This window comes from Thalassophryne amazonica, chromosome 5 (genome assembly GCF_902500255.1).
Source record: "Thalassophryne amazonica chromosome 5, fThaAma1.1, whole genome shotgun sequence".
NCBI lineage: Eukaryota > Metazoa > Chordata > Actinopteri > Batrachoidiformes > Batrachoididae > Thalassophryne > Thalassophryne amazonica.
The window spans coordinates 76243800-76268552 of record NC_047107.1 but is presented as its reverse complement, the minus strand read 5'-3'; the positions used below and the strand labels follow the sequence as shown (position 1 = coordinate 76268552).

Here is a 24753-nt window from a genome sequence, read left to right as displayed (position 1 = left end):
ATGTGCCTGGCTGGGAGTGAGTCTCGCTTTGTACCTCAGTGCTCAGTGGGGCTGTGTGAGTGAAAGCTGGAAGTCTGGAGGGGAGCGAGACACGGCTCATTGTGGTGAGACGCCCCGTGCTCCTCCCTATACATTTATCCAGGAGCACTTCAGGGGAAAATCCACACTTTGTGTTTGAATACAGTGTGTTATCATCAGCTAACCTGCAAGGGACTGGAAGTATATATATATATATATATATATATATATATATATATATATATATATATATATATATATATATATATATATATATATATATATATATACATGAAATACAAAAAGGTATTATATTGGAAAATTAAGAGAGGGTTTTCATCCAGTGGCTTCACATTGTCATAAATGCGTCATAGTTTTCCCACAATGCACTACGATGTTTGGATTTTGCACTTTTGGTCATTTACAAGTAAAACTTGAAAAATGTTCACCAACCCAACATGCAAAATTTTAGAATTTTTCAATTTCAATTTATTTTCAATTATATAGCACCAAATCACAACAAAGCTGCCTCAAGGCGCTTCAACACAAGTAAGGTCTAACCTTACCAACCCCCAGAGCAAGCACACAGGTGACAGTGGCAAGGAAAAACTTCCTCTGATGAATTGAGGAAGAAACCTCAAGCAGACCAGACTCAAAGGGGTGACCCTCTGCTTGGGCCATGCTACTGAGACATTTTACAATTTACAAAAGAAATATACAGGAAATTTTGCCAGTGCACAGGATAGGAGGGTTTCAGAAACAGACACCACACCCATCTCTGGATGGATGGAGCTGCACCTCAAACAGAGAGAAAAAACAGAATCAGGCATCAGAAAGACAACAGATACAGTATAATTAGTCAGAATTAAACAACAGAAGAAATACTAAGGTGATCGCCAGCCACTAGCCTTAAACTTCACTAAAATACCCAGAATTCAAATAAAATTGAGACAGCGGCCTGCACCGTTTTTTAATAAAATGAATTTAAAATAGTAAAAAGCATAGCAACGTACTATGCCAGTATGCTAGCTATATGAAAGGGAAAATGAGCGCGTCTAAAGTCTGGACTTGAAAGTCTTAACAGAGTCTGACTATTTTATTGACGCAGGGAGATCATTCCACAGAACAGGGGCATGATACGAGAAAGCTCTATGACCTGCAGACTTTTTTTTCACTCTAGCGACACAAAGTACTCCCGCACCCTGAGAATGCAGAGCCCGGGCCGGCACATAGGGTTTAATTAGATCCGCTAAGTAGGGAGGTGCCAGTCCCATGTAATTTAGTTGTTGTTATATAGGATATTTCTAAATCAGGCCCAAAGTGTATAACATCACCCCCCCCCCCCCACACCCGCCACCGTCACCACCAAATTAAATAAATAAATGAATAAAATAAAATAAATAAAAATTAAAGTCCTTACACTTCATGAAGATGAAGTAGAGGTAAAAGTATATATATGAATAATTAGTCAGGAATTCCTTTAGAGCTACGGAAATTGCAAAATCTTTTATGGGCCCTTCAGGAAAAGCAGTAAGATGGCTTGGCACTAGAAACTTGATAACTCTTTGATAGGACAGCTGGATATGTGTGTGATTGAAAACTGAGTTTAATATCATACTGCAGGCTCCCCACAGACATCTTAATGCTGTGTTTTATGAGCCTTTTCTGGTTATTTCTACTTTTTGACAAAACAGTGACTGCTCAAGACAAAAATATGTTATAATGCAGCATACAATTTCTAAGCTTCATAACAACCTATCCCCAATATTAAAGCTGAGCCTGTTTGTAACATTTGACTTTTGAATTTGTAGTTGCTAAAGTGAGTTTTTGTTATTTTCTGTATTAAAGAAGAAGGAGGAAATCAGTCCTATATCGATTTTGAAGCCCATTGGTGCTGGTGCTTATCTCCTGATTTTGTGCTCATTTCTGCGGTAAAGCGTTGAAGACTTAGTTGAACTTGATGTGTGATCTTAACCGGTAGAACTATTCCACAGCAGTTGTGCATGAAAGGAAAGAGCTGTGTGAGCTATTGTCATCTTACTAACCTTAAGCAGCTGCACTATCTCCATCTGAAGACTTTTAATGCATTTAAAAGGCGACCCTGAAAATAAAATATTTACAATAATCAATTCTGGGAGATGCAAAAGCATATAACAGAACCTCAGCATTAGCCAATAATATAATTGTTGTAAACCTTGTCATACTGAGCAAATGAAAAGGGAAATCCTGTGCTGGATCACACAGCCACCCAAAGAAAGAGTGAAATTATCAAACAGGTTTCTTATCCTAGCAGGTGCAGTGACCATCATGGCAGTCTCATCTGATGTCAGCTGAAGGAAGTTAGCTGACAGCCAGATTTATCCTCCAGAGATATCCTCCAGAGCATAACAAACAACATAAGCATCTCCAAATATATATATATATATATATATATATATATATATATATATATAGACACACACACACCCTTCAAAAATACAAAGTCAAGAAATGTGTCAAAATAAAATACTGTAATTTTTTTTTCAATTGCAGTTTTCCCTGCACAATAAGGAAGTTTGCATCTGACATATACATCTACCAAATCAAATATTCTGAACTGTATACAGCAAAACACAGACATCAGTCTGATTGCACAGGCCACTTTTATATTAATCATTATATCAAATATTGCAGTCATGAAGCAAATAAGCAGACTGCAATCGTTCACTTTTTAATTAAAACATCACAAGGCAAACTATTCTTACTATCCATCCATCCATCCATTTTCTTCCGCTTTATCTGGAGTCAGGTCACGGGGCAGCAGCTCAAGCAAAGCCGCCCAGACCTCCCGATCCACACACACCTCCCCCAGCTCCTCCGGGGGAACCCCAAGGTGTTCCCAAGCCAGCCGAGAGATGTAGTCCCTCCAGCGTGTCCTGGGTCTTCCCTGGGGCCTCCTCCCAGTGGGACGTGCCCGGAACACCTCTCCAGCGAGGCGTCCAGGGGGCATCCGCAAAAGATGCCCGAGCCACCTCAACTGACTCCTTTCGACTTGGAGGAGCAGCGGCTTGACTCCGAGCTCCTCCCGAGTGACCGAGCTCCTCACCCTATCTCTAAGGGAGCGCCCAGCCACCCTGCGGAGGAAACTCATCTCGGCCGCTTGTACCCGCGATCTCGTTCTTTGGGTCATGAGCCAAATCTCATGACCACAGGTGAGGATCGGAACGTAGATCGATCGGTAAATCGAGAGCTTTGCCCCCCTACTCAGCTCTCTCTTCACCATGATGGTCCGATACAGCGACCGCATCACTGCAGACGCTGCACTGATCCGTCTATCGATCTCACGCTCCATCCGTCCCTCACTCGTGAACAAGTCCCCGAGATACTTAAACTCCTCCACTTGAGGCAAGGACACTCCACCGACCTGAAGAGGGCAAAGCACCTTTTTCCAGTTGAGAAACATGGCCTCGGATTTGGAGGTGCTGATTTTCATCCCGGACGCTTCACACTCGGCTGCAAACCGCCCCAGTGCACGCTGAAGGTCCTGATTTGACGAAGCCAACAGAACCACATCATCCGCAAACAGCAGAGACGAGATTCTGTGGTTCCCAAACCAGACCCCCTCTACACCCTGGCTGTGCCTAGAAATTCTGTCCATAAAAATAATGAACAGAACCGGTGACAAAGGGCAGCCCTGGCGGAGGCCAACGTGCACTGGGAACAGGTTTGATTACTACCGGCAATGCAAACCAAGCTCCTGCTGCAGTCGTACAGGGACCGGATAGCCCTTAGCAAAGGACCCCAGACCCCGTACTCCCGGAGTACTCCCCACAGGGTGCGCCGAGGGACACGTTCGAATGCCTTCTCCAGATCCACAAAACACATGTGGACTGGTTGGGCAAACTCCCATGAACCCTCTAGCACCCGATGGAGCGTGTAGAGCTGGTCCAGTGTGCTGCGACCAGGACGAAAACCACACTGCTCCTCCTGAATCCGAGGTTCGACCATCATGGAGGCTGAGGAGTGTGATCCCCCTATAGTTGGAACACAGCCTCCGGTCCCCCTTCTTAAACAGAGGGACCACCACCCCGGTCTGCCAATCCAGAGGCACTGTCCCCGATCGCCACGCGATGTTGCAGAGGCGTGTCAGCCAAGACAGCCCCACAACATCCAGACACTTAAGGTACTCAGGACGGATTTCATCCACCCCAGGAGCCTTGCCACCAAGGAGCTTTCGAACCACCTCGGTGACTTCGGCCTGGGTAATGGACGAGTCCACCTCCGAGTCCCCAGTCTCTGCTTCCTCTTCAGAAGACGTGACAATGGGATTGAGGAGATCCTCGAAGTACTCCTTCCACCGCCCGACAACATCCCCAGTCAGGGTCAACAGCTCCCCACCCGCACCATAAACAGTGGTGGTGGAGAGCTGCTTCCGCCTCCTGAGGCGTCGGACGGTTTGCCAGAATCTCTTTGAGGCCGACCGATATATATATATACGAGGTCTGTCCGTAAAGTATAGGTCCTTTTTGTTTTTTTTCAAAAACTATATGGATTTCATTCATATGTTTTTACGTCAGATATGCTTGAACCCTTGTGCGCATGCGTGAGTTTTTCCACGCCTGTCGGTGACGTCATTCGCCTGTGAGCACTCCTTGTGGGAGGAGTCGTCCAGCCCCTCGTTGGAATTCCTTTGTCTGAGAAGTTGCTGAGAGACTGGCGCTTTGTTTGATCAAAATTTTTTCTAAACCTGTGAGACACATCGAAGTGGACATGGTTCGAAAAATTAAGCTGGTCTTAAGTGAAAATTTTAACAGCTGATGAGAGATTTTGAGGTGATACTGTCGCTTTAAGGACTTTTCACGGTGCGAGACGTCGCGCAGCGCTCTCAGGCAGCGTCATCAGCCGGTTTCAAGGTTGAAACCTCCACATTTCAGGCTCTGTTGATCCAGGACGTCGTGAGAGAACAGAGAAGTTTCAGAAGAAGTCGGGTTCAGCATTTTATCCGGATATTCCACTGTTAAAGGAGATTTTTTTAATGAAAGACGTGCGGGCGGATTGCAGCGTCGGCTCGCAGCCGCCGCGACACTCCGCCACAGGAAAAACACCTCTGTTGGAAGCCTTGAGGACAAGTTGGAACATCTCCAGCTGATAAACAATTTCTCATATACTCACTCCACTGAAAGCCATCAAAAGCCGCCTGGATTTTACAAATGGTTATCAACACGGAGGTGTTTTTCCTGTGCCGCCACGCCACGTTGGCTGCGTCCCGACGCGCGGACCCGTCCGCACGTCTTTCATTAAAAAAATCTCCTTTAACAGTGGAATATCCGGATAAAATGCTGAAACCGACTTCTTCTGAAACTTCTCTGTTCTCTCACGACGTCCTGGATCAATAGAGCCTGAAATGTGGAGGTTTTAAGCTTGAAACAGGCTGATGACGCTGCCTGAGAGCGCTGAGCGACGTCTCGCACCGTGAAAAGTCCTTAAAGCGACGGAATCACCTCAAAATCTCTCATCAGCTGTTAAAATTTTCACTGAAAACCAGCTTAATTGTTCGAACCATGTCCACTTCGATGTGTCTCACAGGTTTAGAAAAAATTTTGATCAAACAAAGCACCAGTCTCTCAGCAACTTCTCAGACAAAGAAATTCCGACGAGGGGCTGGACGACTCCTCCCACAAGGAGTGCTCACAGGCGAATGACGTCACCGACAGGCATGGAAAAACTCACGCATGCGCACGAGGGTGCAAGCATGTCTGACGTAAAAACATATGAATGAAATCCATATAGTTTTGAAAAAAATAAAAAGGACCTATACTTTACGGACAGCCCTCGTATATATATATATATATAAGGCACACCTGTGCACTAATCATGGTGTCTAATCAGCATCTTGATATGGCACACCTGTGAGGTGGGATGGATTATCTCAGCAAAGGAGAAGTGCTCACTATCACAGATTTAGACTGGTTTGTGAACAATATTTGAGGGAAATGGTAATATTGTGTATGTGGAAAAAGTTTGTGGAAAATGGGAGCAAAACCAGAAGTGTATATATATATATATATATATATATATATATATATATATATATATATATATATATATATATATATATTATACATTATACAAATAATGGATCGTAAGAATATTGGATGAAGAAAAGTTATATTGGACTACGCCTCATCCAATATAACTTTTCTTCATCCAATATTTCTCTATGTTGGATGACTTGCCATCCATCAGTTGTTATGTTCTCCACCCCCCTCCCAAATTAAGCAAACAACAAAGAGTCAAGTAAATTAGATCAATTTATTTTGTTGTGAACAGCACATGATTGATTCTGATGCGATGAATGCTTCTAAAACGTCAGTAGTGTGCTTGTCTACCTTCTTAGTGTTTTTGGCATCCTTGGAGTTCAATATTTCCACCAGTTCCTCCTCTGTGAACTCAGCAAACCTCGCTGGCAGACGATTTTCTGCTGTTCTGCTGCTTTGACGTGTTTGTTGCCATTTTTTCAACCAGCGTCTGCCAGCTAGTTCCTGACCTTTGTATGCCGTGCTCTGATTGGCTAACTGTTGGCAGTAAGCTCTAACGCTTTTGGTCAGTGGGAACCGATCCAATATAACTTTTGGTCCTAGCCTTTTTGGATCCTTTTGGATCCAACATAACTTTCTGGCGCCAAGCATGCCAAAATACAGGTAAATGATGGACAGAATGGCTAATCTGTGATTGGCTATTGCAATCTGAGTGGAGAACATATATATATATATATATATATATATATATATATATATATACACCATATTTTCCCGACTATAAGTCGCACCGGACTATAAGTTGCACCAGCCACTTTATCCATTATAAAGAAAAATAAACCATAAATAAGTCCCACTGGACTATAAGTCACATGGACATACAGGTATGTTAACTTAACATGAAAAGTTCAGATGATAATATTGTGACGGCTACCGTTTTTGGATGCATATTTCACCAGTCGTAACTTGTAATCTGCAGAGTATGATTTTCTTTTTGGTGGCATTTTTTCGGGCCTTCTCCATTGTCTTGTTAAGTTATCAGTAATGTTGAAATTTTTATTTTTCTATGGTAGTCAGAAGTCGCAGGAACAGTCACACAAGCCTTGAGTGCCCTCTCGTGAGCTGCATTTTACCTACGGATATGTTTGTATTTTGTGGACCACATTGCGAGCCGAACCATAACCCGCACCATCGCTGAACAGTTCTTTTCTGACACATTACCCGCTGTGGACCATAGTACACACCAGGTGTCAGCTGCCGATGTTCGTGCAGCACCTACCTGCGCAGCTCATGACCTCCCCGTGGTGTCGACGCCAACTCCTTCCAAGTGCAGACGCTAATCCTCTGCCGTCGCTCACCCAGTGCTCCCATGCAGCTCTCAGCGTCAACTTAAACACTCTGCTCACACTGATATCCAAGGGTTGAAGCTGTTTTGTTAGCCCTCCCAGAAGAACAGCAAGCACCGTGTTCGTCACAATCATTGTCTGGGTGAGGTGAGGAATACGCATCCAATGTTCTGTTCTCTGATTGGTTATTGCGACCAGCGTGACCTATAGGGCGGCCGCCATACTACAGTGCCCATGATGTATTGCATTTCCGTTTCCGGTGGCCATTTTAAAACATAGAGCGACTCTGTCATGTAAAATTGTTTTATTACGGTAAATTAATTGAGAATCTACCGGTATATTTTTCATTTATAAGTCGCTCTGGAGTATAGGTCGCACCCCCGGCCAAAACATGTAAAAAAGTGCGACTTATAGTCCGAAAAATACAGTATATGTACACCATGGTCAGTGAGAATTCTATGTCTAACTGGTGTGCATTATTTTCATATATACGCACACGTAGTTTGGCGAGTTAAGTCACTGTAATATCACTCCGCTCTGGTTGTCACCACAGCAACACACAAATCATTTGGCGCAGATCAGCTGTGTTTTGACAGGTGAATGACAGAAACACGATAAGCCATGGATTTCCAAGTGAATTTTAATATTTTGGGCCAAAATAAAACATTTGAGGAATGGGAAGAGGAGGAGAGCAGTCGAGAAGAACAGCAAAAGCAAAAAAGCATAAAGATTTAACATCGGAAGAACTGGACAAGATTGAAGACGGAAAAGAAGAAGAGAACGGTTCTGTCCTTGCGGGCTGTTGGAACACACTGCATCAAAACAGCGAGCATAGTTTCTGGACCTGTTGCCAGTTGGCCGCAGCTCCACACAGCAGAGAGGGGGGTGGTGTCAGTGGCCCGCTGCGACGTGAGCCCACAGACACGATAAGCGCATCGGCGGCAAAATATCTTGAAACTGGCCTAACATAGTCCCAAATACTTACGCATTTTTATCAAGTTCTGTTAACTTAAAGAAATATTTGTGAGCTAACACACATACATTGTGATTTCCGGAATTTTTTTTAGATTATGTCTCTCACAGTGGACATGCACCTAAGATGAAAATTTCAGACCCCTCCATGATTTCTAAGTGGGTAAACTTGCAAAATCTCAGGGTGTTCAAATATATATATGTATATATATATATATATATATATATATATATATATATATATATATATATATATATATATGTGTGTGTGTGTGTGTGTAAGGATTAAACAATGAGAAGCCGTGCATTATACGGTTTGAATGCACAACGCAGAGTCTAAAACACCACGACGCGAAGCCACTGTGAACACCTGTGAAAATCAATGTTAATATTTGGTACAGTAGCCTTTGTTTGCAATTACAGAGGTCAAACATTTCCTGTAGTTCTTGACCAAGTTTGCACACACTGCAGCAGGGATTTTGGTCCACTCCTCCATACAGATCTTCTCCAAATATTTCAGGTTTGGAGTTTCAGCTCCCTCCAAAGATTTTCTATTGAGTTCAGGTCTGGAGACTGGCCAGGCCACTCCAGGACCTTCTTAGTTGCCCTGGCTGTGTGTTTGGGGTCATTGTCATGCTGGAAGACCCAGCCATGACCCATCTTCAATGCTCTTACTGAGGGAAGGAGGTGGTTTGCAAAAATCTCGCAATACATGACCCCATCCATCCTCCCTTCAATATGGTGCAGTCGTCCTGTCCCCTTTGCAGAAGAGCACCCCCAGAGTATGATGTTTCCACCCCCATGCTTCACGGTTGGGATGGTTTTCTTAGGGTTGTTCTCATCCTCTAAACATGGTAAGTGGAGTTGATTCCAAAAAGCTCTATTTTGGTCTCATCTGACCACATGACCTTCTCCCATGCCTCCTCTGGATCATCCAGATGGTCACTGGTGAACTTCAAACGGGCCTGGACATGTGTTGGCTTGAGCAGGGGGACCTTGCTGCCCTGCAGGATTTTAAACCATGACAGCATCATGTGTTACTAATGTAATCTTTATGACTGTGGTCCCAGCTCTCTTCAGGTCATTGACCAGGTCCTCCTGTGTAGTTCTGAGCTTTCTCAGAATCATCCTTAACCCACAAAGTGAGATCTTGCATGGAATCCCAGACTGAGGGAGATTGACTGTCATCTTGTGTTTCTTCTACTTTCTAATAAATAATCATAACAGTTGTTGTCTTCTACCAAGCTGCTTGCCTGTTGTCCTGTAGTCCATCCCAGCATTGTGCAGGTCTACAGTTTTGTCCCTGGTGTCCTTAGACAGCTCTTTGGTCTTGGCTATGGTAGACAGGTTGGAGTGTGATTGATTGAGTGTGTGAACAGGTGTTTTTTATACAGGTAACAAGTTCAAACAGGTACAGTTAATACAGGTAAAGAGTGCAGAATAAGAGGGCTTCTTAAAGAAAAATTAACAGGTCTGTGAGAGCCAGAATTCTTGCTGGTTGGTAGGTGTTCAAATACTTATTTGTAGCAGTAACATACATATAAATTATTAAAAAAATCATACATTGTCATTTCCGGATTTTTTTTTTTAGATTATGTCTTTCACAGTGGACATGCACCTAAGATGAAAATTTCAGACCCCTCCATGATTTGTAAGTGGGAGAACTTGCAAAACCGCAGGGTGTTCAAATACTTATTTTCCTCACTGTGTATATATATATATATATATATATATATATATATATATATATATATATATATATATAATACATTTATCAGGAATACTGCCCATAACTAGTTATTGATTATATTTGTAGGTAATAATTTGTCTTGTCTTGCACACAGTATATCACTCACGATCATTGCTGTTTGCATCTCCAGGCTAAACAGCTCCTCGTAGCCTCAGAAATACAGGAGCAAAAGGAGCCAAGCTAAAGGGCTAAATACGGATCTTTCACAAGTACATGGAGCAAAATACAGTTTTGAAGTTTAGTTAGTCAGTTTAACCATTTTTAAATTCTATGTACTTAATTAGTATCATTTGTAAGACAAAAACTCACCTGCAAACACTAACCTTCTGTTGTAGAACTGTTGAAATGGTGTATTTAGCAAAGCAAAGCTTTACAAATCTACATCGTGTAGGATTTAACGGTGTTCATGAGCAGAACTGGAATATTGCATTTGTAATCATCGGTTCATTGGTGTTTAATTACCTTCAACAATGAATCAGTGTGTTTTCATAAGCTTAGAATGAGGCTTTTATATGTAGATGGGAGCGGGCCCCCTCACTAAGGCCAGCATGCAGTATCCCAAAAAAGGACACACTTACTCTGCCTTTTACATTTTTCAGTGAGCAGTTGCTCACTTATATGTCTACTGGTTGCTAATGCAGGATAACAAGTTTAAGAGCCCTTATTTGTATGAAATTTAGGATCATACATATTCCATATCACAAGCAAAAGCAAGGTAGCACGAATCCCTATTGCCAAAGATCAAAAATATGAAGGGGAACAAAGTCATGACCTGCAACACCATAATGCAGTCTGCAACCTCACCACTAAACGATACTTAATACTACACTCTGTAGCTTTAAGAACAAATTGAACCATAACTTGCATTAGACACTACAACTTGTAGTCTGTGTACAAATTAATGAATTTCTTCAACTGAATTTTGTCATAGCAATATGCATCAGTGACAGGACACACATTACTCTTTTGTCCCTTATCATTTTTTTTTTATGATCTCATTTTCTGCCTTATTGATTTCTCATCTGGCTCCCTCTCTGGCTGTCTTCTTAATGCCACATAGGCACAGACAACTTAGACAACTTGTAAACCCACATATGGAGGCTGAAAGCACATCTCACTCTGACATATATGGGGTCACTTTTACAGCTGCTTTATACAATCTTTGCCCTTTTACTTCCTTTCTTTATTTCTTCCCTTCACAGGCTTACAAATTAGATGGCAACTTTTACATGTAGAGGCTGACACAAACGGGTCATGGGAGTCAATCACAGCAATTTGCCGTCGGTGCGTGCGCGAATGCTGTGGCTGAGGTGTTTGTTCAGAGCTGGACATGCTGCTGTTATAAGTGCAACAGAAGATACAAATGCCCTGAGGATCCCAGAACAGCAATTTTATTGGACTCTCTGTCGTACAGTTTCTCACTGGACTGTGTGGGAGGGAGATTTACACATCTGCAGAGTAACAGGGTAACAGCCACTTAAGCTCGGGCATGGGAAGTGGAAAGAGCACAGCCTTCTCTCGTTAACTTTAATAAAACACTCCCTCAGTGAAGGCCCATGGCTGTAAAACTGCAGCATCCTGCAACTGTGTCCATCTTAAGCTGTATATGGCACAAATATTCTCTGCAAATACCAGACAGTGGACAGTTTGATCATTTTACGGATCAACATCTCTTAATGTCTGTACTTACAATGTGAAAAAATGGTGTTATTTCAAACAGGTGATATCAAATGGGAATTCTAATCATGACTTGATACAAAAACAGTATCCACGAAAGGCAGAGGCTCCCTAGTTTGTCAACAAATTTATGCAAAATTTATTGAAATGTTTAAAAACAATGTTCCTCAAATAAATTTTGGAAGGAATTTTCCCCTCTGCAGTGCATAATATCATTAAATGATTCAAAGAAATATTAAGGAACTTCAGTGCATAAAGGGTAGGGGCATAAGCCTCAGCTGAACACCTGTGAGCTCTGATCCATTAGAAGGCCTTACATCAAAAATCATCATTCATCAATAGCTGATATAACCACATGGGCATGGGACTACTTTGGGAAACCTTTCTCAAACACTACAATATGCAGCAGCATTCACAAATGACACTTATACTTTTACTGTGCAAAAAAGAAGCCTTATGTTAATCTAGTGCAAAAGTGGTGTTGACTTCTCTGGGCTCAGAAGAATCTGGTGTTACCAAAGTTCAAAAGCCAGGGTCTGTCATGGTATGGGGGTTGTATGATGGAAGTATTAATGCGGAAACGTACTTTGACATTTTAGAGCAACATATGCTGCCTTCAAGATGACAGCTTTTCCAGGGACACCCTTTATCTTTTCAACAAGACAATTCAAAACCACATTCTGCACACATTACAAAGCCAAGGCTATGGAAGCAGAGGGTATGGTTACCAAACTGGACTCCCTGTAGTCTTGACCTGTCACAAATAGAGAATGTGTGGAGAACTTGAAACAAAATTGCAACAATGACCCTGTAATGTTGCACATTTTCAGATGTACAGTAGGTAAAATAAGTATGGAACACATCGCTATTTTTCACAGAAAATATATTTCTAAAGGTGCCATTGGTATGAAATTTTTGCCAGATGTCAGTTGCAACCCAAGTATTCCATAGATGCAAAAGAACCAAAACAAACTAGAGCACCACACTCGTACAGTGCAATTCCACAAAAGTTTATCTTGGAAAAACATTTCAAGGTCAGAGTCCTGTTAGAAGTGGCTTTTCATAATCTAAATTTAATTTTTATTTAACCAGGTTAATCCCATTGTGACTGAGATCTCGATTGCAGGGGAGACCTGGACAATTATAAAGTTTCCAATTCACCTTACCTGCAAGTCTTTAAATGTGGGAGAAACCGTAGCACCTGGAGGAAACCTACGGAGAACATGAAAACTCCACACAGAAAGGCCACAAGTGAGAATCAAACCCATGACCTTCTTGGTGTGAGTCCACAGTGCTAACCACTAAGCCACCGTGCTGCCCATCAAGTTAGATGTGATCAAATGTCAGGAGTACGTATTTAGTTCATGCACTTAAAATCAAAGTTTTTTTGTGGTGTTGTCAGGTTTTTTTTTTCTACTTTTTTCAGTTTCTGAATAATTTTTCAAATCATTTTCACAGAATATTGAAATTTATCATTATCTCTGCTATGCACAATTTGTCATTGCTTTTTGGCACTTTGTTTCTGACTGATAATTGGAAGATAGACAAGCATAAAATTGGAACCTTTATTCAATTTAAGTGGTGTAGGTAAATTCACAAAGGAGACATGACAGTGATTGAGGCACCTTTGATTAAGATATAATGCAAATTCTAATCCAATTACACTTTTCTGTAAATCTGATTGTTTAATCGTGTGAGATTTCAGACTTTGTAATATTGGGGTAACGGTGGCAAAATATTCATTTCATATTTGGATGTATTACTCCATGCCTTGACTGGTGTTCTGACAAGATGTTATTCCTGTCGACAGGCCAGCCCGCTGCGCAACTGCGCATGCGCACATATGCGCAATATTGTCGGGACGTGGAACTGTTGATTTATACAACAAGACGCACAATTCGACAGAACACTGGCAGCGTGCGCTGCTAGCTGTTAGTGCTGTTAGCAGACAGCGAGAGAGAGTCGCGTACCAACGCCGAAATGGGTGAATTTAAGATACCATACGAAAGTACTGATGTGGATTCTGATACAGAATTACCATTTCGTATTTGATGGATTACGCCGCACCCTGACCGCTATTGGAGCGACGCTGCCTCACGGTAAGCCTCGCCGACTGAATTACCCACAGAAAAATTAATCTTGCAAACGATGGAATTGGATTCGAATGAGAATAACCCCCTTGTGTCTGATGATTTGCAGACGTTCATGCTGTTATACAGTCACAAATATCCGTTTTACTGTAAAGGTCAATTTGCGACCGTATAACCAGCATGAATGTCCGCAAATCATCTGACACAACAGGGTTATTCCCTAAATCTACACCAAATGGGCTTTTCAATATTAAATTCAAATGTCCACAACATCCACAATCCAGATCAAATCTGGATCAAAGGATAAAGGATACCATCCTACATAACACTCTGAAATATGAAAGAAATTTTACCTTTTTTGACAGTTATGAATTTTTGAAAATTTGTTCAGTGCTAAAGATAGGGATTTTTCCTGACTTTGACTTTTGACCTATGACCTTGAAAACTGAATCAGTCTTGCCTATCAGGATATGAATCTTCAGTAAAAATTTCATAACGATATATGAAAAATTGTGAGCTCCAGGCTGTTCAAAAACAGACAAATAAGCAAACAAACAGGGATGAAAACATATCCTCCTCCAGCTTTGTTGGTGAGGTAATATGCACAGAAAATAAGCTTTGTGTAATTAAATAGAATGATACAGGGAAAAGATATTGAACACACTTACTGAAATTTATTTAGTACTTCATTAAAAATCCTTGGTTGGTAATGACATCTTCAAGATGCCTCCTGTTTGGAGAAACTAGTCACATGAATTGGTCAGGGTTGATTTTGGCCCATTCTTCCACAAAAGCAGTCTTCTATTGTTGAAGGTTCCGTGGACCTCTTCTATGAACTCTGATTTTTAGTTCTTTCCATAGATTTTCTATTGGATTCAAGTCATCTGATTGGCTGGGCCATCGTAGCAGCTTTATTTTCATTCTCTGAAACCAACTGAGAGTTTCCTTGGTTGTGTGTTTGGGATCATTGTCTTGCTGAAATGTGTACCCTTATTTCATTTTCATCATCCTAGTACATTTTTTTTCAAGAATGTCTCTGTACATTTTTCAATTCATCCTTCCTTCAATTATATGAAGTTCGCCAGTGCCGTATGCTAACAAAGTAGCCCTACACCATGATGTTCCCACCTCCAATCTTAACTGTTGGTGTGGTGGTTTATGCTGATGTGCAGTGCCATTTATGGTGTGTATTATGGCATCCAAAGAGTTCAGTTTTGGTCTCATCTGACCACACTATATTTTCCCAGTATTTCACAAGCTTGTGTAAATGTTGCGCAGCAAACTTTAAACAAGCTTTAAAATGCTTTTTTGTCAGCAATGGAGTCTTGCATGATGAGTGTGCATAGAGGCCATGGTGGTTGAGTGTATTACTTATTGTTTTCTTTGAAACAGCTGTACTTGCTAATTCCAGGTCTTTCTGAAGTGGTCCTCGGTTCTTAGACAACTCTTCTGATAATTTGCTTCACTCCTCTGTCAGAAATCTTGTGAGGAGCACCTGGTCATGGCCAGTTTATGGTGAAATGATGTTCTTTTCACTTCCGGATTAATGGCCTCAACAGTGCTCACTGGAACATTCAGAAGTTTAGAAATCCTTCTGTAACCAATACCACCAGCATATTTTGCAACAACAAGGTTGTGAAGATCTTGTGAACTCTTTTCTTTTTCCCATCATGAGATGTTTCTTGTGTGACACCTTCGTCATGAGGCACCTTTTTATAAGCCATCAGTTGGGACTGAACTAGCTGATATTAATTTGCACTGACAGGCAGGATTACTTTTTAATTACTGATAGGTTTTAGCTGGTGTCTTGGCTTTTCATGTCTTTTTGCACCTCCCTTTCTTTAGATTTTTCTATACTTTTTTCCTATGTGATTTCACATTATTATCACATTATGGACATCTATGGTTTGATCACTTTGTATGTGTGGATTACTTGGGTTGTTACCAGCATCTAGTGAAAATATCATGTCAATAACACCTTTAGAAATATATTTACTGAGGAAAAATGACGTGTTCAATACCCACTCTATCTGCAAGAAGAATGGGACAAAATAACAGCTGAAGCATCGTTTGGTATCGTCATTGCCAAAATGTCAAAATTAAATTTTATGAGAAGGAATGGCAACATTACAAAAGTGGTAAATGCGTTCACATTCCAACTTTTGTGGAATGTCTTGTTGACCACTAAACACGAAATATCTTGGCTTCATACTGTCTCAAATGAAATAGAATTCAAAATTAATGTAAAAATCACTGCATTTTTTTTTTAAATCTACATTTGCCATATAGTCTGAACCTTTTCTGATGTAGGGTTTATTTCGAAATTAAAACAACCAATTACATTTGCTGATCTAACCATGCTACCATGTTGGGTTTTGGATAAACACAATATTGACAGTTCTGCTTTCAAAATTGAAGTTGGAAGGTTTATAATTTAATTAGATCAAATATTTATTCATTTATTTAGACTGGGGTAGGGATATGAAAAAGAGCAAGCTGATACTTATAAACCTCATCTGCTCGTGCTTCATTAGTGCGATGTTACGCGCATGTGCAGAATGGATCAGGCAGGTAGTACAGATCTGGTACTGGCACTGTCCATGCCGTATGGCAGTGGTCACAGCTATCCCGCTTCATCTCATACTGTAAAATTCCCACTCACCAAAGTATAAAGTGTTTCAAAAACAGATTTGCATGGTTTGTAGTTAACACAACACTGAACAGTACAAATGTTGATTTAAAGTGTTAATTTTTTATCTTGTTGTCTAACTAGGTGTCTTAGATTAGATTATATTAGATTAGATGGTTACTACCGCCGGTCTGCTCTGTGTCAGCCTGATCCCGTCAGATCTCAGAAGCTAAGCAGTGCAGGATCTGGTTTGTACTTGGATGGGAGACCTCTTCGGAACACCAGTGGCTGTGTGTGTTTCTCCAGGTAAAACTGGGGTTGTGTCAGGAACGGCGTCCTGTGTAAAACTTGTGTCAAATACCAGTGTGGATCTGGCTGTATCCGCTGTGGTGACCCCAATCAAAATGGGAGGAGCCGAATGGATGACAACAGATTAAATGTTTACTAAAAGACCTTCAAACTGACAAATTAAAAATTTACTTAAAATTCCATCCATCCATTTTCTATACCCACTTACTCCAGGGTCACAGGGGGTCTGGAGCCTATCCCAGCAGTCATGGGGTGTGAGGCAGGATACACCCACATGTAAACAAACAAACACATTCACACCTGCAAGCACACCTATGGTGAACTTAAAGTTTTCAATTCACCTAACAATGCATGTCTTTGGATGTGGGAGGAAGCCGGAGTGAACCCATGCAAACATGGGGAGAACATGCAAAATCCACACAGAAATTCCCCAGGCGGGAATCAAACCCATGGCCTTGTTCCTTGGAGGCAACAGTGCTGTCTTCAGTGAAAATTAACCAATAAATATCAGACATTGCTTTTGAATTGTGGTTTCACAGAATCATCTTAAAATAACAAAATAACGAAACTGGCCTGGACAAAAATGATGGTACCCTTAACTTAATATGTTGTTGCACAACACTTTGAGGCAATCACTGCAATTTCTGTAATGCTCAATGAGACTTCTGCACCTGATGGCAGATATATTTTACTCTTCATGAGCAAACAGCTCCAGTTGTCTCAGGAGTGAAGGGTGTCTTCTCCAAACTGCATGCTTCATCTCCTTCCACAGATGTTCAATAGGATTTAGATCAGGGCTATAGAAGGCCACTTCAGAATAGTCCAGTGTTTTGTTCTTAGCCAACGTTGGATGTTTTTAGTTGTGTGTTTTGGGTCATTATCCTATTGGAGGACCCATAACCTGTGACTGAGACCAAGCTTTCTGACATTGGGCAGTACATTCTGCTCCAGGATGCCTTGACAGTCATGAGATTTCATTGTACCCTGCACAGTTTCAAGACACCCTGTGCCAGATGCAGCAAAGCAGCCCCAGAACGTAACTGAGCCTCCTCCATGTTTCACAGTAGGTACAGAATTCTTTTTGGGATGCTTCATTTTTGTGTCTGTGAGCATAGAGCTGATGTGACTTGCCAAAAAGCTCCAGTTTTGTCTCATCTGTCCAAAGGACATTCTCCCAGACACTTTGTGACTTGTCAATATGCAGTCTCACATTTTTATGATTATGATAGATTAAGATGTGCTTTCAACAGTGGAGTCCTCCTTGGTCATCTTACATTAATTCCACTTTGGCTCAAACAGCGATGGTCTAGGAGTTCACCTCTAATCTCTTTGGGAGTTCTTCTGGGCTCTTTGGTTATCATTTGTATTTTCTGTCTCTTCAATTTGTCATAAATTTTCCTCTTGCACCCAGGTCCAGGGAGGTTGGTTACAGTCACATGGACTTTAAATTTCTAAATAATACAAGTGAAGCGCCGTGCAATGGTGCAAAGCTCGCTCAATGGTAGATGAAGCCACAAACCGGAAATGGCACAAAAAATCTACCCATGGGAAACAAAGCCACAACCCAGACAACACTGTCGTAAAAGCCACAAACCGATGGTAGACGAAGCCACAAACCGGAAATGGCACAAAAAATCTACCCATGGGAAACAAAGCCACAACCCAGACAACACTGTCGTAAAAGCCACAAACCGATGGTAGACGAAGCCACAAACCGGAAATGGCACAAAAAATCTGCCCATGGTAGGCGAAGCCACAAACTGGACAACATTGTTGTAAAAAGCTACAAACCAGTGGTAGATGAAGCCACAAACCAGACAACACTGTCAAAAAAAGACACAAACCAAAGGTATACAAAGCCACAAACTGGAAATGGCAAAAAAAAAAATCTGCCCATGGTAGACAAAGCCAAACCCAGACAACATTGTCGAAAAAAAGCCACAAACCAAAGGTAGACAAAGCCACAAACTGGAAATGGCACAAAAAAATCTGCCGATGGTAGACGAAGCCACAAACCGGACAACACTGTCATAAAAAGCCACAAACCTGAAATGGCACAAAAAGTCTGCCCATGGTAGACGAAGCCACAAACCGGACAACACTGTCATAAAAAGCTACAAACTGGAAATGGCACAAAAAATCTGCCCATGGGAGACGAAGCCACAAACCTGAAATGGCACAAAAAGTCTGCCCATGGTAGACGAAGCCGAAAACTTTGAATATTAATTTACATCTACATTAAAATAATGCTTGAAGTGGCAGGGGTTTAAAAGGGCTGTAATTAGGGAGTATGGGGGTGGAACTCCCCCTCCCCAGAAGCTGAAAGGCAAAAAATTAAAAATGCTTAAAAAGGAGGGGGCTCTGAAAGGTTTTAGCCATGCTAATGCTCCCCTGAAGCATTTACTCAAAAAATGTCTTAAGGACCTAAATGACATGGTGAGATGCTGAAGAGCTTTGCTCGTTCTTGTCCGTGACATATACATATTATGTGCAGCTATATAGTCACAGGAACATCAAGCTACTTGCAGATGGTCTTGTAGCCTTTACCTTTAACATGATTGTCAGTAATTGTCTTTCTAATCTGCTGAGGCAACTCTATCCTTAGCTTTCTGTGGCCCATGTTCAGTATGGTACTCGCCATGATACCAAACAGCACTGTGACTACGTTTCACCCTTTCATTAGGCAGACTGACTGATTATAAGTTTGAAGACACCTGTGGTGCTAATTATGGTCAAATTATTTCCAATCTGTTCTAGGGGTAGCATCATTTTTTGTCCAGGTCAGTTTCATTAGTTTAAAAAAAATGATTCTGCTGAATCACAGTTCAAAAGCAATGCCTGATTTTCACAAGTTTCACAAGTTTTAAGAGCTGATGTAATATGTCAATTTCTCCACTGTGAGATCAATAAAGTCTTATCTCTTATCTTAAGTTTCAGTCATTTATTATTACTATTACTTTTGTCAGTTTCAAGTTAATCCAGTGACCACAGTGGGTTATTCTTTCTTTAAAAGAAGGGTACCAACAATTTTTCCATGTCTAAATTAAACAGAAGAAACACACTGATGCTAATCTGTTTGAATGTTTTATGAACCGTAAAATTTCCAAAATCTAACAGCTGAGCTTGTTTTTTCCTCATGAGTGAGTTAACATAAATTCTGATTTGAAACATCCAATCATTTCTGTTCCAATAAAAAATCAAAAGTGAAATTTGTTTTCAATCTCATTACAAAAGTACCACATCTCATTTTCTGAAACAAAGAAGAAAAGAACAAAAGAAACAACTTGATTGAAAGTTTCCCTAAGGACCCCTTCACACATAGTACGAATAAGTACAAATCAGGGTGAATCGCAGCGGAACAGCTCGTATGAGCGAACCACAAACACATCGAGCCGATGGGCAGGCATGAATGATCCCACTGCAACGGTGCCATGCACGACAGTGGACCACACAGTTGGGAACATGGTGTGAGCAGTGGGAACATGTATAACCATAATGCACAGCTGCTGTGGAAAAAAAGAAAAGTACATGCCACCCATTGGATTCGAACCTGCAATTTACAAAAGCTGTGATTGCCAGCCAGAAACTTTACCACTGCACTACCATTGCTGGCCTGTAAATGGTGCAAAAAAATGCCTGAAATCAACAAGGACATGGACGAGGTGCGCTGTGTGTGGCCGCTGCATCCCAGCGCAAAGGCAAAAGATGTTTTATGTATTTCCATGTGAGGACAGCAGGCAGAGACACGCGCCTCACAGAGAAATGTTGTAAGTTCATGTCCTTCAAAGCACGGTACGTGTTCTCCAGCTGGGACATCCAGGAGCAGAGATCACAACAGCACACCCCCCTGTCTGTTCAGCGTCCAGACCAATATGTCACTCTGTGTTATGTGGTCATTCATTTTCATTATTTGTTATGTAACTGTGTATGTAAGTATTGTCGGAATTATTTAAATACCTGTCCTGGTGGTGGTTTCTGTGTTTTTAAGCCGTCATCCAGCGGCAGTCAGTGTGCTGTGATCAGCTGACAGGCCCCTCCCCGTGCTGTGTGCGATCAGACCTGGCTGTCCAGCCCCCATGCGATCAGATCTGTACATACATATAAGCATTTTATGCAAGTGTGCCCCCTCCCCCGGCATGCCACATGTTAGAGGGAGTAGGGGAGTGCTGCGTCACATGCGCACATGTGCGAGACACATGCACCACATGTGTGTTGACTTTTTTGCAATGCCAGAATTGTGGGGGCACTTAGACAAATTTCACATCCAGCTCGAAAGTGATCATCTGCTGACTGTTTTTGTGCTAATAGCGCGAATGGCCACACATTTTCTAAGTGCCAAGCGAGTGGTGTTAGGTGCTCGTGTGTGTCAGCTGGAATTTGGCCGACACCTGTCTTAAGAGTGATCGAATGGGCTCTCACTGGGCACACTATGTCTTTCAGCTGCTGTGGTGCGCAAATAGTTGTAGTAACAGGTGTATGAGGCATTGGATGCAGCTCCGATTTAACACGTATTGCATATGATTCCTCCTTCATGTGCAATTCGACTATATTCGTACTAGGTGTGAAAGGGCCCTAAAATAAAAAAGAAAATGGCTGTTAAGAAAAACTAATTAAGTACAACCTGTTTGCTTATAAATTATAGGATACCACCTAAAACAACTAAAAGACAGTGTAATTTTACAGATGAAAAGTGGTCACACATTTTACGTATTTAAAAATATCAGATATCTTGCAGCTTTTTGCCATGTACCTATAACACTTGCATGCTGCTCTTTTATAAATTTAAAGCTAGTAAGTCATTATAGGCCCTGAGAAACATCGGGCGCATGCTGATCTCTGGTTTCTGTGGCATGAAGCAGACATCATCGGGGCACCGCAGGTTACTTCACAGCCAAGGCTGGTACCATTTACTTTTTTATTACCTCTGCCAAGGAGGTTATGTTTTCGGTCAAGTTTGTTTGTTTGTTTGTCTGTCTGTTTGTCAGCAGGATAACTCAAAACGCTTTGAACGGATTTTGATGAAATTTTGTGGAGTGGTTGGAAATGACAAGAGGAACAAGTGATTACATTTTAGTGGTGATCCGGATCACTATCCAGATCCAGGAATTTTTTAAAGGATTCTTCACCATTGCGGGATAGGGGGAATTTTGACATTCTAGTTTCTAACTCCACAAAAACAAGGCAGAAAGGCTTGAAAAAAATTAGGGTGTAACATAGCCAAATGTTCTATCAAACAACAAAGTTTGGTGATGATCAGATCTGGATTCTGGATCTGGCGATCCAGAATATGCAAAAATATAGGGAAAATAGAAAATGTGTCAGTGTGAGGTGACAAATGAAGCTAGAGATGCACAACTAACACCAAATTGTAGCTGAATCTGTACTGATTCAGTAAGGTGTCATCAGATTTGATGTAGCTTCAAATGTTATGGAGCTAGATCCAGAAGAAAACCGCCATTACCGAAAAATCATTTTTATACAATACCTTTTGAACTAATAAAGACATAAAAGTGATTCCAAGTTCTAGTGGTATGTTTTCATGGTCAAGGATGTCAAATATAAAGGAAAGAAAAGTGTATGTATCATAGTTTTGGTTGTAACACTGAATTGTTGACAGTGTTGCCACAGTTACTTTGATAAAGTAATCTAATTACTGATTACTGATTACTCCTTGAAAAAGTAACTTAGTTACTTTACTGATTACTCAATTGTAAAAGTAACTAAGTTAGATTACTAGTTACTTTTTTAGTTACTTTCCCCAGCTGCCGACAACAACCCTCTGCCACCTCAACATGACCATGATACCTGTTTTGCCAAAACTCACTTTATAGTCACCCTTTCTTGACTTCAGTGAAAATAAATACTTGTTTTATAAAAAGTAAAATAATCTCCTTGACCTCAGATTTAACTGTTGACAGCACTGTAACAGTAAAACTTGCAATTTCTAACCTACATTGTTTATAAATGTAACTATTAAATTCTAACATTTTTCTAACATTTAAATTCTCTATAAACATTTTACTTGTCAAAAATTATTATTATTTTAAGTAGTATTAGTAAGTAAAAAAACGGCTTCAAAACTGGACCTTTAATCTAGGGGTGTTGTGGGGGGCACATCCCTGCCCACCGCACCCATTCCATCTGGATTCGCCCCTGCTTTGGCGTTTGAGCACAAAGAATGGATAACATTTATTTATGCAGAAAACATGACCAGATTTACAGGTAAGAAAGTTTTATTGAGTTTTCACATCATGTGGTCCTCAGAAAGAGAGTTTAGGTGCATTTGAGTGGAAAATAGTGTTAGTTGTTGACGTGTAGTGGAGGATCAGCTGTTTTTAAGGAGACGATACGGAGCGGCTCAGCTCAGAATTCTAAATAAAGGAGAAAAATAAAGCATAAAAATGTCTTTGTAAAGCTCAGTGCAAGTGTGCTGTTTTCACTGCGCTTTAAGAGGTGAGGACGAGTCGTAGCTGATGAAAAGCTCACAGCTCGCTTAAAGTGGGCAGTTCAGTCGAACCCCGACCTCCTGCCCATGGACCAAGTTTAATGCTGCTATCGACCCACAATGAAAAATAATAGTAACGCACAGTGACTTCGAGAAGTAACTTTAATCTGATTACTGACTTGGAAAGATTAACGCATTAGATTACTCGTTACAAAAAAAGTGGTTAGATTACAGTAACGTGTTACTTAGTAACGCGTTACCGGCATCACTGATTGTGGAATAGATCACTGTGCCAAGGAGGGAATCTCTTTAGGGTCAGTGACCCTATGGCCTTGTGTAGCACATGCAACACTTAAAAAAATGGTTCTATTTCAGAATTTACTGTTATTTATTTAGAGAAGTGTTTCATAAATGTTAAAAAATTCATATATTTGCAGTTTAGTTGAATAATAAATTGAATTTTGTCTCATTTGTTTTTGTCTATAAGCACATGCAATATCAATATCAGTGCTCAGATGACAGTAGCTTCTGGGAAAGGTACAAGTTGCAATAAACTGTGATGCCAAGCGCTAAGGATACATGCTATCCAGTCACAGCAGATGAAACTTTTTTGCAAACATCATTGTTAGACTTTTTTAGGTTCAATGATTCCACGGTGTGTAGATGTTATGGCGTCAGTGACCCCATGGCCTTGGTGGAGGTTTGCACTCTCTGAGTGCTTCTAGTTTTTAATAAATTTGCAAAAATCTATAAAAACAAAACAAAACAAAAACCCAACAACAACAAAAACTTTTTCACATTGTCATTATGGGGTATTGTGTACAGAATTTTGAGGAAAAAATTAATTTAATCCATTTTGGAACAAGGCTGTAACATAAAATGTGGAAAAGTGTAGAGCTGTGATTAATTTCCAAATGCACTGTAAATCAAGGTCACAGCATAACTATTTCTAGCATATAAAATGTCATAGTCTTTTCATAATAGCCATTGTAATCATAATGAAAGATAAATTAAAAATAATTATTTATTTTGGGGATGACTGGTGGTGAAACACTGCAGTATTCTCAACATACTAGTGTTAATGAATGTGAACCACCTGAGGCTGCCTGCTGCTTAAGCAGATGTTAATCACTTAATCAGATAAGAGACTGTGCTTTGTGAGGTTTAATATATGGAGGCACACACATTCGCATACAGACGTGCTGAGTGATATGGGGGGGAGGCCTGATTAATAAGTTGGGATGCGATGCAATCTCCATCTTTATTAACATGTTGAAAGACACAAGACCTTCAGCCACACCCCCACAAAGGGAATCTGCTTTATGAATGACCACACAAATAACAGACTGGCAAAAGCAGAGAGGACGTGATGGTGCAGTGGTTGGCGGTCTTGCAAGAAAATCCTGGGTTCCCGTCCAGCATGTTTTCCCACTGTCTGCGTGGGATCTGGGTGCTCTGGTTTTCTCACATGTGATATATTAATATCACATATATTTTCTC

General features: G+C 40.9%; 1 long non-coding RNA gene across 1 annotated transcript; it reads right to left on the bottom strand.

The window, feature by feature from the left end:
• On the bottom strand, positions 1 to 24753 carry LOC117509818. The gene is made up of 3 exons (XR_004560541.1): positions 24742 to 24753; positions 15242 to 15251; positions 1 to 203 (listed from the first exon to the last, which is right to left on the bottom strand). It is a non-coding gene; the product is annotated as an uncharacterized LOC117509818 (long non-coding RNA).